Consider the following 13,280-nt stretch of genomic DNA (forward strand, 5'->3'; position numbering starts at 1 on the left):
GAGGCTGCTGTGAATTCTATTCTGCTTCACATATATGTGAAAATACCATATATTACCATATATAAAAAATGGTAATGAAAAATATACAGTCACACGTTGTCCTGTTTGGTTCCAGGGGCTGTGATCATCCTTCAGTGTTGGAATTTAATGGCAGTGTTTTAATGGCGTCTTTATACTCGCGGGGTTTCATATACCTGTAAAACTTACAGTCCTGCTCCCTGATCCATCACTGCTGAGAAGATTGATTTGCCGTACTTGGTGGCAGTGCGCCTGATGCTCAGTCTCTCTCTCACTTTTTGCCTGTTTGGATCTAGATTCACAGCAAATCTGCCTGCTGAGCTAAGAAGAAACACAGGACTCCTTTCATTCCTGAAACACCACGCTGCTTTCCGCATTATTTGAGGCTGGTGTGGACAGGCTTGGCACTGCCATTTCCCCTACCCTGAGGGCCTGTGTATCCACAGCAGACTTTTCCAGTGCCTTCATGCCAGTGGCTCTGTCGTGGCACAGATGGCATGAGGGGAGCCATGGCCACCTTTTTTCTATGGCCATAGCCCTCCAGGAGATCTGTTGGCCAGCTGCTTACCTGCACTTTAGCCAAATCCTGCTCCTAGGTGCCCTGGTGCATCCTCCTTAGTGTCAACCTTTAGTGAGAGCGTAAAGGTTGACTTCAGCACTGTGAGCGCAGTTGACAGACTGTAGACAGACCCTCTTACCGGGAGTCACTAGGCTATTGCATTGACAAAAACCCACTTGTAAATATATATCTCTGTATAGCTGTACATAAAAGATATCCTGGAAAATGTTGGATTGAATAAGTCTAATTTACAAGCCCTTTCTCTTCCAGTCTGTTATTCACTACAGTAGCATCAGCTGGATAAATCAATAAGCTCTTTCATCAGACTGCCCCTGCTCAAGCAAAGAGCAGCAGCCTGCACCACTATCGATTTCTGTGGGTATAAAGACTGTGGAGCTTTCTCCATCCCTTGCAATTACGGTATTTTGCACCCAAAGCTGTAGTTTGTGCTTACCACTAACTGTGGCGTTTCTCGTGCAACTCTGCTGTCGCATTTATTCAGACTAATGATCTTGCTAGTACACACATACACTCCCTTATGCAGTAGTTAGTATTTTTCTGTTAACATGAAAGGATGAACAGTCATTAAACTAGAGAGCCTGCAGAGACACAGCAGGCTGAATTGAAGAAGAAAAGCAACTGTAGTGGAAGTTTAGGGGGGTCTTTACTATTTTAAGTTTCTAAATACACAATATTGCCTATCAGGTCCCATTATAACAATTTTGTAATTCCCATAATAGCATTAATATGATCTTCTGGAACAAAATATGCTGTAGGTGTAAGAAGAATTGGCTGGTTACCACCCACACTAGTTGCATTATTGCCTCCATAGTTGCATTTCACATTTGAAGTATGAGCACTGTGGTAAATACTTCATTGCAAGGCACAACACTTTCCAAGGCGCACACTGCATCTCACAGGAGATCGCTATAAACTGAAACACTGCAATTAGCCCTACGCTCATCCTGCCTAATGACTTTGGAGGGCGTTCTCTGTGGGGACTAAGAAAGCAAAGCACTCCAGTGCCAGCTCAAACTTCAGCACAAGTAGTTCCCTTCACCAGATCGCAAATATGTTTAAAGCAAAGTATGAGGGGGAGTGTTTTGCTGGGCCCAGTCTGGAATGACTGCTAGATTATATGTGTGGTACCAAACACATGCTCAAAGTCCCTGGCAGGCCAAATGCTGCTTTGCATTCTGTGCAAAATGCTGCTGGTAGTCAGGAAGAGGTGGACAACATAGAGTTAGTTGTGTTGTGTGGTTTTGCTGAAGACTTATTACTAGAGTTGTGATGGGCAGCTGTCATGCTCAGAGCATCTCACCTGTGTCCTTTCTGTGGAGGATCTGAAGTGACAGTGATCAGGTCTGTATTCTCCCTGTCCTGAATAAATAAGTACAGAAAGTCTGTAGGGGTGAGGTTGGTGCCTGAGCATGCTGGTAAAGATGCTAGTCTTTTCTGAAATCCTGCCCGTGGTCCTCACTAGCACAGTCAGAGAGAGACAACCAGCACCCCTTCTTCAGCTCACTCTCAGCTGTAGTAGACCACTGTGGTTTTTCATAAAAGGCTGGCTAAGTTGTGCTTTCAATTTTTCCAAAACACAGGGCTAGCTATCTTACAGCAGCAAGGTAATACCGAAGCACATGTTGTCGCTTGAGGACTGTGGATTATGTAGTTACATAAATAGTGCTGTTGCTCTGTGTAGTGAAAACTGTTCTCTTCATACAGTCTCACAATATGGAATACAAATCAGTCATTGAAAAGGGCCGAAAGGAAATTTCCACTTGTGAATTGTTGCTAAGTGTCATCAGATCCAGTGTGGACTTTTCCTTTGTTGCTTTGCATTTAAATAAATAAGCATGAATGAAACATGCTACTATCACTTAAAGAATGAAAGAAAAGATTCAAAACATCATTAGACAGCACTCTGGACTAACTCTGAGGTAATTTTGGTTCTCTCCCTGCATGTTGCTTAAGTACTTGGAAATTCAAATGGCAGATAGACCACTTGAGAAAAAGGCACCTGTACCATGGTTAAGATGTTATTACCAGCCTATTAATTCTATTCCTTGTTTTAAAAAAGGCTGCCTTCTAATCGAGAGTGAATTGCTGTTAAATGATGATGGCAAATCTATATTTGCTAAGTGCTTTGAAATCCTCATCTGAAAAGCAGTATGGGGTTCACAAGGTTCCGTCTCGATAGTGCCTGTGAGTGAAAAAGATGCAGTTTGTCATGCTTGTGCACAGAATGGTTAACTGGTGCCCTTTCCCAGTCTCGTGCTTACTTAGACACAGATCTTGAATAGAAAGCAAGGTTAACGTGATACTAACATCTCTTTCTTGCTGAAACATATATGTTCTACGCATGCCTGCTTGTTTAATGTAACATGCCAGGACCTCTAATGGGATAAGCATTCGTTTCCCTTTTTGGCTTGTTTTGAAAGCAAGCATTCAGGGAAAAATTGGAGGGCAGAGCAGTTTGATGAGGACCTCAGGTCCTCCAGATCAGATCACTGTGCAAAGAGCAGGGGAATGTTTTCCAGACTCCAGGAGGGAAGCAAAGCTCTCTCAAGGGAGACTGCAACAGAAGCCTGTGTGTGCAGAAGAATGAAATAAAACCTTTTATTAAGAGCACGTGGATCAAGAGAGAACTTCTAATATGTTCAGTCTGTCAGCATAATGATACAGGCACCTGGCCTGTTTCAGGAAGGGGTTCATTCATTTGAAGAACACACCTCATCTGTTCCTAGAGGAAGTTTTCTGTACTTTTGTTATTTGATATGAGTGAAGAAATGTGTAATTCTGTTTTTAACCCAACTACTGCATAATGGTGTCACAGCCAAGGGGGTATATGCACGGATTTTGGAGTTATGACTCATCTTTATTTTTATTGTAGCAGCATGAGAAATCCCCAGCTGAGCAGCATCCACACTCTGGTGGGCCCTCTGCAACTGAGAGTTCTTGCCTAGAAAACCTACTGCTCGAAACAGATAAAAGCATTAAGAGAAAACAGAAGGGCAGAGCCACAGGTAGAACCCAGGACACTGAAATCACTGTGTTTTACCCAGTCAGGTCAGAACAAGCCACTTCCACATTAATTTTAATGAAAGGCAGGTGCTTTAATATCTCTGGGCTGTTTTGAAAAATCTCAACTACTTCAAAAATATTACAGCCATGCAGAAAGGAGAAAAACTCCAACCTTGTCCATCTATAATTTTCATTCTTCTTAATTCCCTTGTTTTTTCTTTTATTCTTCCCTTATTCCTCTGCACATTAAAAAAAGAGAAGTCACTCAGATGAAAGAAAAAGGCAAGCTTATTATAAATTCTAACTGGTAATTATCTTAATTGTGGAAAAACCAGCAACCATACAGTCACAGTAATGTCTGTTTGTGTTTTCCTTACCATGTACAAAGGTGGGTATATTTAATGATTTTTGCTTTCCTGGCAGGGTGTCAGGCAGAGTGAGGTTACCTGAGCAGCCCAAGGCTCATCACAGAGTCGATGGCAGGATCGGGAGTAAAACTCAGCGCTCTTTGTTTCTAAATCTGTATCTACATAAAGAACTAATGAAAATACTGGCAGCATCCTTAAACAAAGGACTCATGTTGGGGAAGGAAGTTTCTACAGTTTAGGAAACAGACACTGAGCTGCTAAACTGACTCTGAGCCTCAGGGATTTTTTGAGGTTACAAGCCAGAAAGCCAGAGAATAGAAGTTACCTTACCTGTGAGCTTATAGACCTGCCAAAGATTTCAGTACGTGCCACTGAACATCCATGTGGATAACTCATACTTTCACAGGCCTTTTTCCCAGGAGTCCTAACAGTGTTGATCCCCCTTCTAGGTCCTCTCCCAGCTGTCCCTTCCTCCATCTTGTTTTTTGCCACGTGTCTCCTCTGCAGTGCTACCCCACATCCCTGTCGCAGCTCTCCTGGTAGCCTGTGTGCTCTTCTGCCACTACAATGGCAAAACAAGACAACCCCTAGGAAGTCTATTTAATGTTCAGCCATTGCAGATGTGGAATTTGCAAATACACAATCTAGCAAATTGCAACGCCAGACATGTGTTTACTTTTGCTGTCAAACATGGGTAACAAACCCAATGTTAAGATTCTGTGTTTCTACGATACTGAAGACTGACATAAGATTTAGCCAAAAGGTCGAACTCCTTAACTGTAAAAGATTGCATAATGTCAAAATTGCCTATTCTAATCCACATCAAATTTTAGCAACAAGTTATCTTACTCTTCCATCTTCCCCCACTCCCATATAGGTGACATGCATGTTTAAACTCAGGCAAGACCTTTCTAATGGTGTTAACAAAATGTCAGCAATCTCATTTAAAATGAAAACATAGCTGCAATCTTAATTATAGTGTATCATAAACTCCCGTTCAAGGACAGAACAAGAGAGACTTCCCATTTCACCTACCTGCTCGGGAAAGATCTGAGATAATAGCCAAGTAAATAATCGGTCACAAAACCTCAAGCTCCCTGTTTATTAGCCCACCTTGAACATGCCAATAATTAGTCCTTTAGAATGAAAATAAATTACTCTGAATTATCTCTGGGATGCCTGATATCATATCTGACCTTCAGCATCATTACTGCAGACATGAAGGTCTTTCTTTAGAATAGCAAATGTAGGAAGAAGCTGGGCACATTCTGTCTGAGAGCTCCAGGGACTTTGTTGTTGGTCTGGCTTTTTTCTAATTTTTAACCACCACAAATAAGGTATAAGATACCACATCTTTATGTGCTAGAATTCCTGGGAAATAGCAGGGGAGACAAACAATTAACAGCAATTACAGTTCAAAGATTATTGTTAATATTTCTCCTGTGGTAAATCTGCATTAGCAACATGTTAAGTGAACGTGAAGCCTTACTAAACAGTCAGAATACGGGATTTACTCTATGGTTGCTCTTGTAGAAAAGGAAAATAGAAAAGGAAATAAGGAAAATACAGAATAAGGAAAATATAGAAAAGAAAATTCCGGAAGTTTGTGCAATCGCAGTCTGGCTGCTCTGACCTGCACAGAGCAATTAAAAACTCCAGGATGTTGAATTAAGTCTTCTAAATTCCTTCTCCTAACATGAGAATATGTGACTTTTTGTACATCATAGAGACTAGATGGAAACCTGTAGCATTGCAGTGCATCTGAGTTAACATTTTGAAAGTCTTTTTGGAAAGTATCTTTTGAAAGCTTTGAGCCTTTGCACATCTAGAATTTCCTTTAAGAATAGTGAAGAAATTCAGCAAGCTGGTGATAGCTGTAGGATTGTTGAGAGGTGATGGGGAACTGGGTAAGGCAAAGGAGGCGTGAGATGAAAACACGACTGGTAATGCTGGGTCACCATGGTAGTCACAGCACTGCAAACACTGCAGGGGCATCTGTCTTTTCTCCAGTTTCTCAAAATTGTCTTTTTCTAGTGGAATTCAGAATTGCTGGATGTCTCTTCTGAGGACAGCAGAGTTTTACAAAATTTGAAATGGGACTGTCTTTGTATTGAGAATATCATTTTACAGGAAAAGGGGAAGAAGCTATATTTCTAGAACCTGCAATTTGGAAATGGCAGTATATACTGTTTCTTTACTCATTGAGATAATTTGTCAGGATAATTTCCAAGACTGATTACAGAGACTTTCAGCAAAACCCAAAGATTTAAAAGAAAAATCTGAGCCACTGGCATTGGGGAGAGAGCGAGATCACTGAATTAATGCTGAAGAAAGACCTCATAGTGAGAATTAAGAACAGAGCAATTGGGTACATGTTGTTTGGGACTGGTATGGGAAAAATGACCAGCTTGCTGGATTTGAGTTATTCAGTACTGGAACTCATCTGATGTGTATGTATCACAGAGAAACAAGGGTTGTTCCAGTAAACTCATGTCACAATGTAGGCACCACGTACCTACTTTAAATCATTTCAGAGGTGCTTTCTTCACATTTTAGGCATTTACATGTGGGAATCAGTCCCTGTTCATCTGTCTGTCGTAGCTGTGTGGTTCAGAGCCTGTTGTCAGCAAGAGCTTATTCCTACTTCAGTGTCGCTACACTGGATAGAACCATCAAAGTGGAGAAAGAAACATGGCTGTTGAATGAGTGCCCTCTTCTTTTCTTGTAGGCAATTTAGGGGCTCTGACTTCAGAGTTGGAAGGGGAGGAAAGTGCTGTTACAATACATTATGCTCAACTTGTTGAGTTCATTACAACAGGATGTTATTGAGACATGTCATGTGGCTTGGCTTTCAAAAGGGCCACGTAATTACGTGACCTTAGCTCCTTTTGAAACTGCTACACAGAGGGTAAAGAGCATTTATAGATTAGAAGCAAGTGGTGCCAGATTAAAATATGATGCATTGAAGAAACAAGCATTTATGGCATGCTTTATGCAGTCTTCACTTTATTAAATGACAGCACATGTCTTCAGCTCTCACTGACCTTGAGACAGTCTGAAAATATGTATCATTAACTGTCACCTCAGCAGCTAATGGTATAAAGCAATTTCTTTGCAGGATAGTTGTAAATATTTTTGTAAATATGACCCAAACCATATAAGCCCTAGTAATTAGGTGCTCAGAAAGATCACCTTCAGCTGCTCTATCATCTTACCTAGTTACTTGCTGGGAAGAGAGAAGGTAACTGGGGAAAATACAAATGGAAAACTGGGAATTTTTCTTTCTCTCTTATGTGAATATTTTATCTTCTGCAAGCAACAGAGTAAAATATTTTCATAATCTGAGCAGTTCCCTCTAAAATCGATATCCGTTAATACAAATTCAGCATGACTGGAAAGCTAGCAAAATCTATTAAGGACCAAAAGGGGACCCAGTTACAAAGATCCCTCTGCATGAGGCCTTGACCTAGTGTTTTATACCACAGGGATAAAAATTGTCTTTAAGATATGCCAGTTCACGAGCCAAGGCAGTGCATTCCCAAGGCTTTCTATGTAAAATCAAACACAGGGTTTCAGGATGCCCATTGTCATAATACTGAGTTCCCAGTCTGAGTATATATGCCTGTGAGTCTGCCGAGGGGTAGACTCTTCTGCAGCAGAAAAAAAAAGAGAGCTCAGAAAAGTTGTTTTGGTGACTCTTTGGTGATGCTCTGTTTCAATCTCAGTCTCACAGTAGTCAATGCCATAGTCTCTGTACAATTATCTTGCATGGGTCTGAGATTCTTCCATTCCCTAGTGCGTTATTTTTCCCTAACCTGGCAGCTGATTTATCTATACCTCCCAAGGAAAATTGCAGCAGATGAATTTGTGCCATAAAAAGGGTCAGCCTGCCTATTTGTCAAAGCCGACCACCTCAGGCAGATGATCCCAGCCATGCAGATACGCTGGAGGCCATTCAGCCGCCAAGACCCGCTGTTGAGGCTCTGTGGTCTCTAGCACAAATGTGTCTCCAGAGCAAGGCATGTGGGATCAGAACACTCAGGCTGGACTTCCAGCGTTTGGACATCATCTGCTGTCACCCAGTACACCAAACTAATTAAATGAGCTTCAAAATCTATTTAGTTAAATGGACACATTCCACATCTGCAAGTGCAACTGATGCTGAAACTCGGTTAAACTAAATTGATAAAAAGCCTGCTGAAGCTTTTCTCTGTACCGGTACAATGTGACATAGTGCCCATTCTCCGCTGTTCCCTGTGTGTTACATCATTATAAAGGTGCTTCAATTGCTCTTCACATGCTTTATAGAAATACACCTTTATGGTGATACATCTGCATCTGTACAAAGGATTTGTGCCAGTGTAGTTACTTTAGTTTAAAAAAAGCCCACTTTTAATACTTAATAGAAGCACTTCCACAGGGACAAAAAATGTATTTACAAGCCTAAAGTGAAATGTAAAGTAGAATGCATGGAGAAACATCAACTTAATTAAAGGCTTTTAAATGAATGCATTTACCATGCAATTACAGTGGTGAAATTTCTGTGCATTAACCAATCCTCTCACTTATTCTCAGGGTACAGCGTAGGGTGAGGTGCTTGCAAAATGAGGGAAACACCTACTTTCGTTAAGACTCTGAGAGCCTCAAACAGAAAGGGCTATGCAAGTGTAAAGTGTGTTTATTACTATTTTACTCATCCAGCAGTAAGTTACACAACAAAACATCAAAAGCCCCTTTGAAAATGTACATTTCCCAAGAAGCTGTAGGCAGAAGCTTAAATTACTTTTCTCAAAGCAAGTAGCTCACTGTGAAACCAGCTGCTCCGAGTGTGAGTCAGCAGCCTCAGCAGCCTTCCCAGAGTCAAACCCATCAGCACCTTTCTGAATTCACCCTCGTTAAAAATTTTGATGATCCTGGTAGAAGTCCCTCAGGTACTTGCCAAGCACTGCTGTTGATCCAAGAAGGAAAAAAAAAACCACAACAAGAAAAAGATCTCTTTTCACTGCAGTTACTTTGAAGAGAGGAGGAAAGTCATTCTTCATTATTTCAGTTACTAATCTCAGCAGGTCTGCACCATTATCTGACAAAAATGTCCTTTCTCATTGTTTGAAGGCGTAGTCAGAGGGACCAGTGTGAAATCCAACTTTTTAAAGTAATACCTGTGCTCTTGTCCTGGCAGCATGGCAATAGCCCTACCTCCTGCCCAGCCGCCACCACCAGGGCACGGCTGCAAGCCTTCAGCTTCACGCTGCCACTGCAGTGCCCACTCCCTTTTGGAAGACTGGTTTCATGACAAAGAAGCATTTAGAAGTAGTTTTGTTCTAAAGAGTCCTGTCCAGATGGCAGAAGGCTTCTGTAGTTGCTGTGTTTGAGTCATCTCCAACAAATATGCTTAATTTGGTCAGCTGTGACTCCTGTCCCTCAGCAAAAAACTGGCATGCACATTACTCAAATTCATGGCATCTCACTCAGCAGCCCTTAACCCTTCCACCTCAGCCACGCCTTTCTTCTGTGTAAAAACCTCAACTTTTTCATGCTGAAAATGCGTCCTTGCAGGTGCTTGAGCAAACCAGACTGTGTTTGCATGGCAGCAGTTGGCTGGAGTTGGGTGCTTGGTTCAGTTTGCTGCACACCCAGGAGAATAAAATCAAACTCACTTCACTAAGCGTGTTGGTTTGCAAGGGTCATGGAAGCTGCAAGCAGAATCCTTGCCTCTTTCCTCCTGTTTTAATAGATGTGCATTTGAATACATAACAAAACATTTCTGTTGAAGAAATTGGTGTCACCTTGACATAGCTGCGAAGATGCTCTCCATAGTTATCACTAAGAGAATCTATGTAAACTTGTAAGGTGCAAATAAGTATTTGTGACAAAGAGGGCCTATGAAGAGGTTGCAATGAGGTAAATTTCTTTCAGTGTTTGAGGACCACACTTGTTTATTTTGCTGAAAAGACTTGAATGTGGATTTCCATTTTTCTGGGAGGAGAGAACACTTTCAGTAATATCACAGCTAATTCAGTCCTTTGTGCCCTTTGAGAGGCAGTTGCTAGATCACCTCAGACGTGGCAGGAACGATGCATCACCTTGAATGCGAAACTTGCCAGCTGAAATGCAATGTAAGGAGAGAGGAAAAGGAGAGCTCACACTGCAGAGCCTAAATTCCACCTTGTCGTTGTGCCTCCTATTTCCTGCTGGCTGCCTCTTGGTCTCCAGAGCCATCTTGCCAGAGGAATTACTGGGCATAAGGTTATAGCTGAAATTTAGGTTGACTAAATACAGGCCTCAGTATTCATCTGGGGAGTAAGTGGGGAGTAACTAGGGTACTGTAAATTCATGCCCAGACTTGCTGAGCACTCACTCAAGCCCTCAGAAGTTGCTGGCCTGACTTTTTATGGCCAAAACCTGGAGCACACTCGTAGAAGTAGGAAGCAGTTATTACAAAAGATTGAGTGCGCGTGTTGAGAGTACACGTAGGTGAACTTGCCTCAGAGAACCAAATAAATGAATGTAAGAACATACTATTTCTAAAAGCAATTGTAAGGCTTGAATCATTGCTGTGAAACAAGGTTTTAAATAGCAATTTTTGTTAAAAAAAAAGGCAATATGGTCTGTCCCATGATGCCTCAGAAAAAACATCATCATCAAAAGGCAGCTTTTCTTGCTCTGGTATTTCAGTTGAGGCAGTATTTACGTGATAGTTAATGTCTGGAGACTTCTTTGCAGGGGTGGTATATCTATATCTGCAGTTGGGATAGACTGTATCTTCATTAGCAAGCAGTGAAGCCAAGAGTAAAGCACAACAGATGCCGAGCACCCAAGCTCAGTATTTCTGGGAGCTGGGGATTATTACTCCAGCTCTGCCTGTAATGTGGCCCCGTGCATTAGGCACACACCAGGAGCACATTTTCCAGTTCTGTTCCACCTGCAGGGAGTCCCTGGCTGTGAGAGCTCCTTGCACTGTGATCCAAGGCAGGGGGCTGACATTCCCTTCAAAAGCAGTGGAGAGGAGGTGATGGAGGAGAGGTACCTTCTGCCTTACACCGACTCTAATCCCATCCCTGACAGTGACTCCCCTGCTTACTTTGGATTTGTCATTTGTCTTTCCAGCAGGAAGGGACTTGGAGTATTTCACTCATTTCCCATGTGATGCTCAGTGAGTTCACAGGACTCGTCTGCAAACTAAGCAGCTCCAGCATGCCATACTGTAGGAGCTGCAGAAAGAAAAGACTAAAGAAACAATCGCTCTTATTTATCCATCCCGAAATGCAGCTGTAAATTGTGTTATGATTTTGTCGATATATGGCGCTTGCAAAGATTTCAAATAAATAATGTTAGGACCCCGGGGGCCTTATTGATTTTGTAATAATTTCGAAGAGAAGCCACTCAGTTTCCCGTTTGCTGACAAGTTCTTTGCTCCCTGAGGATTTCCTATTGAACATGGATTAGAGGCAGGATAAAATAATTCCAAGGAATGACAGAGAGAGGGCTTAGTGAGTGGAGGCTGCTCAGTGAATGGGTATTTAACCTCTGACCGGTGACGACAGGTCTCCTTTAGCTCTATTAGATCAACAGTAAGCTACTATAATTAAATAAAAAAACTGTTTAGAGCCTCACCGAACATGTCCTGGGAATTAAAGCATATGGCAGGGATAGGGAAAAAGACTTTCCATATGCTAATGACCCTTGATGTCTGAAATAAATTAGATCCATTAGAGTTTATGCTCAATAAAAGAAAGACTTTAAGCACTCCAAAGTTAGTGACTCGAGACCGATTTTGGCTTAGAAATTCAATCTGCCCGCTTATTAATTCTTAGTAAGGCTCTGGAGGAGACAGGGGATGCAAAATCATAATTCTGTGCTGTATCAGAATTTTAAAGTGCCATCAGTTTCTTTTCCTTCTTTTTTTTTAATTAAACCATTTTTCATGCTTCCTTTTTTTGTTCTCCTCATTAATTTGATTTTGTTCCCATTTTTGTTTAATTTCTTTCTTTTTAAGGTTTCATTTATCCTATTTCAACTGAACAGAGAACCCAGAATGAATATGGATTTTCTTGTAAGTTTAATGTTTGATGTTATGTTCCTGGATGCTAATTCAATGCTGTTCCTTGGGTCAAGCTTTCCTGTTATGCCAGTTCTGTGACATTAGGCAAGGAGGGACATATTTGGGAAGAGGAGATGACATCCTGTGTGCTTGACAGCAGTCGCAGAGTTTCACTGTCAGGGGGTTGACACGGAATTATAACGGCCCTTATGCACAAGGAAAATGGGAGAAGATGCTGCCTGAGAGACAGAAACTGAAGAGAATTAACCCTCTTCTCATTAAAATTTCCTCAGCGAGTGGCAGAAATGTGGTGGAGGGGTAACTTTTATTTGAGCTGGAGCTCAGAGATCTCCTTTCTGAGCTGCTGAGGAGAAAAAATGTGATGTTTCGAGGCTGGTACATGGAAGGTCTGACAGGTAGGAGCTTACAGAGATTGAGCAGACCCTTTCAACATCTGCCAGCTCCCACTTCCACGGCTGCAGGGCAGCCTGGCTTATATGGCCGGAAGGCAGGGAGCAAAAGAAAAATAAAATAAAAATTATTTCACATGTTTCAAACGAGCAAAAATGGGGTACTAAAAAAGTCTGATTGTTTTTTGCACGTTCTTTTTTCATTACACTATCTCTCAAACTGAGATTCTTCACTGCATAGAAACACATCAAATTTTGGTCATATATTCAGGCTTTTTGGAAAAAAGTGGTGGATAATGATGCTAGAGATTAGCCTGGAATTAGTGCCGAAGATACGATATAAGCAGCTGGTAGAAATATCATGGCCATTTTCTCTCAAGACAGCTCTAATAAATCTGGGTTCCTTTCCGTAAATTACCACATTATTTCTTGTGCTTTCTTCGGCTTTTATCCAAATACAGATGTGTTAATGCCATTGATGGGAATTCAGTGTTTGATTCTCTGCTTTATTAGATTTTATTTTTTTTAAGGGAAATGGATAAAAGGGAGAAAAAGCTTGACACATCATTCAAAAAAGCAAACTCAAGGATACATCCTGATATTCCAGGTGTTCCATAGGAAAGGGATTTTTGGTTGTTTGTTTACTTTTTTAATTAAAAAAATAAGGCTTCTGAAGTTTGAAAACCTACAACTTTTTTATCAGATGAACCACTAAATACCAGTATTATGACACCATGTCACTTAGACATGCTATTTTATTTCATAGGTTGAATTTGCTTTATGAGAGTAAGTCTATAATGTGTGTTATGTTTAGTATTTTCCAGCCTGGATACTAGATAGATGAATGAGTAGATAGGGAA

General features: G+C 41.3%; 1 protein-coding gene across 1 annotated transcript in view; it reads left to right on the forward strand.

The window, feature by feature from the left end:
* The window catches only part of UNC5C (unc-5 homolog C (C. elegans)), an 87,397-nt gene that overhangs the window by 49,295 nt on the left and 24,822 nt on the right, over positions 1-13,280 (forward strand). The window lies entirely within an intron of this gene.

This window comes from Mesitornis unicolor, unplaced genomic scaffold (assembly GCF_000695765.1).
Source record: "Mesitornis unicolor isolate BGI_N332 unplaced genomic scaffold, ASM69576v1 scaffold221, whole genome shotgun sequence".
Lineage (NCBI taxonomy): Eukaryota > Metazoa > Chordata > Aves > Mesitornithiformes > Mesitornithidae > Mesitornis > Mesitornis unicolor.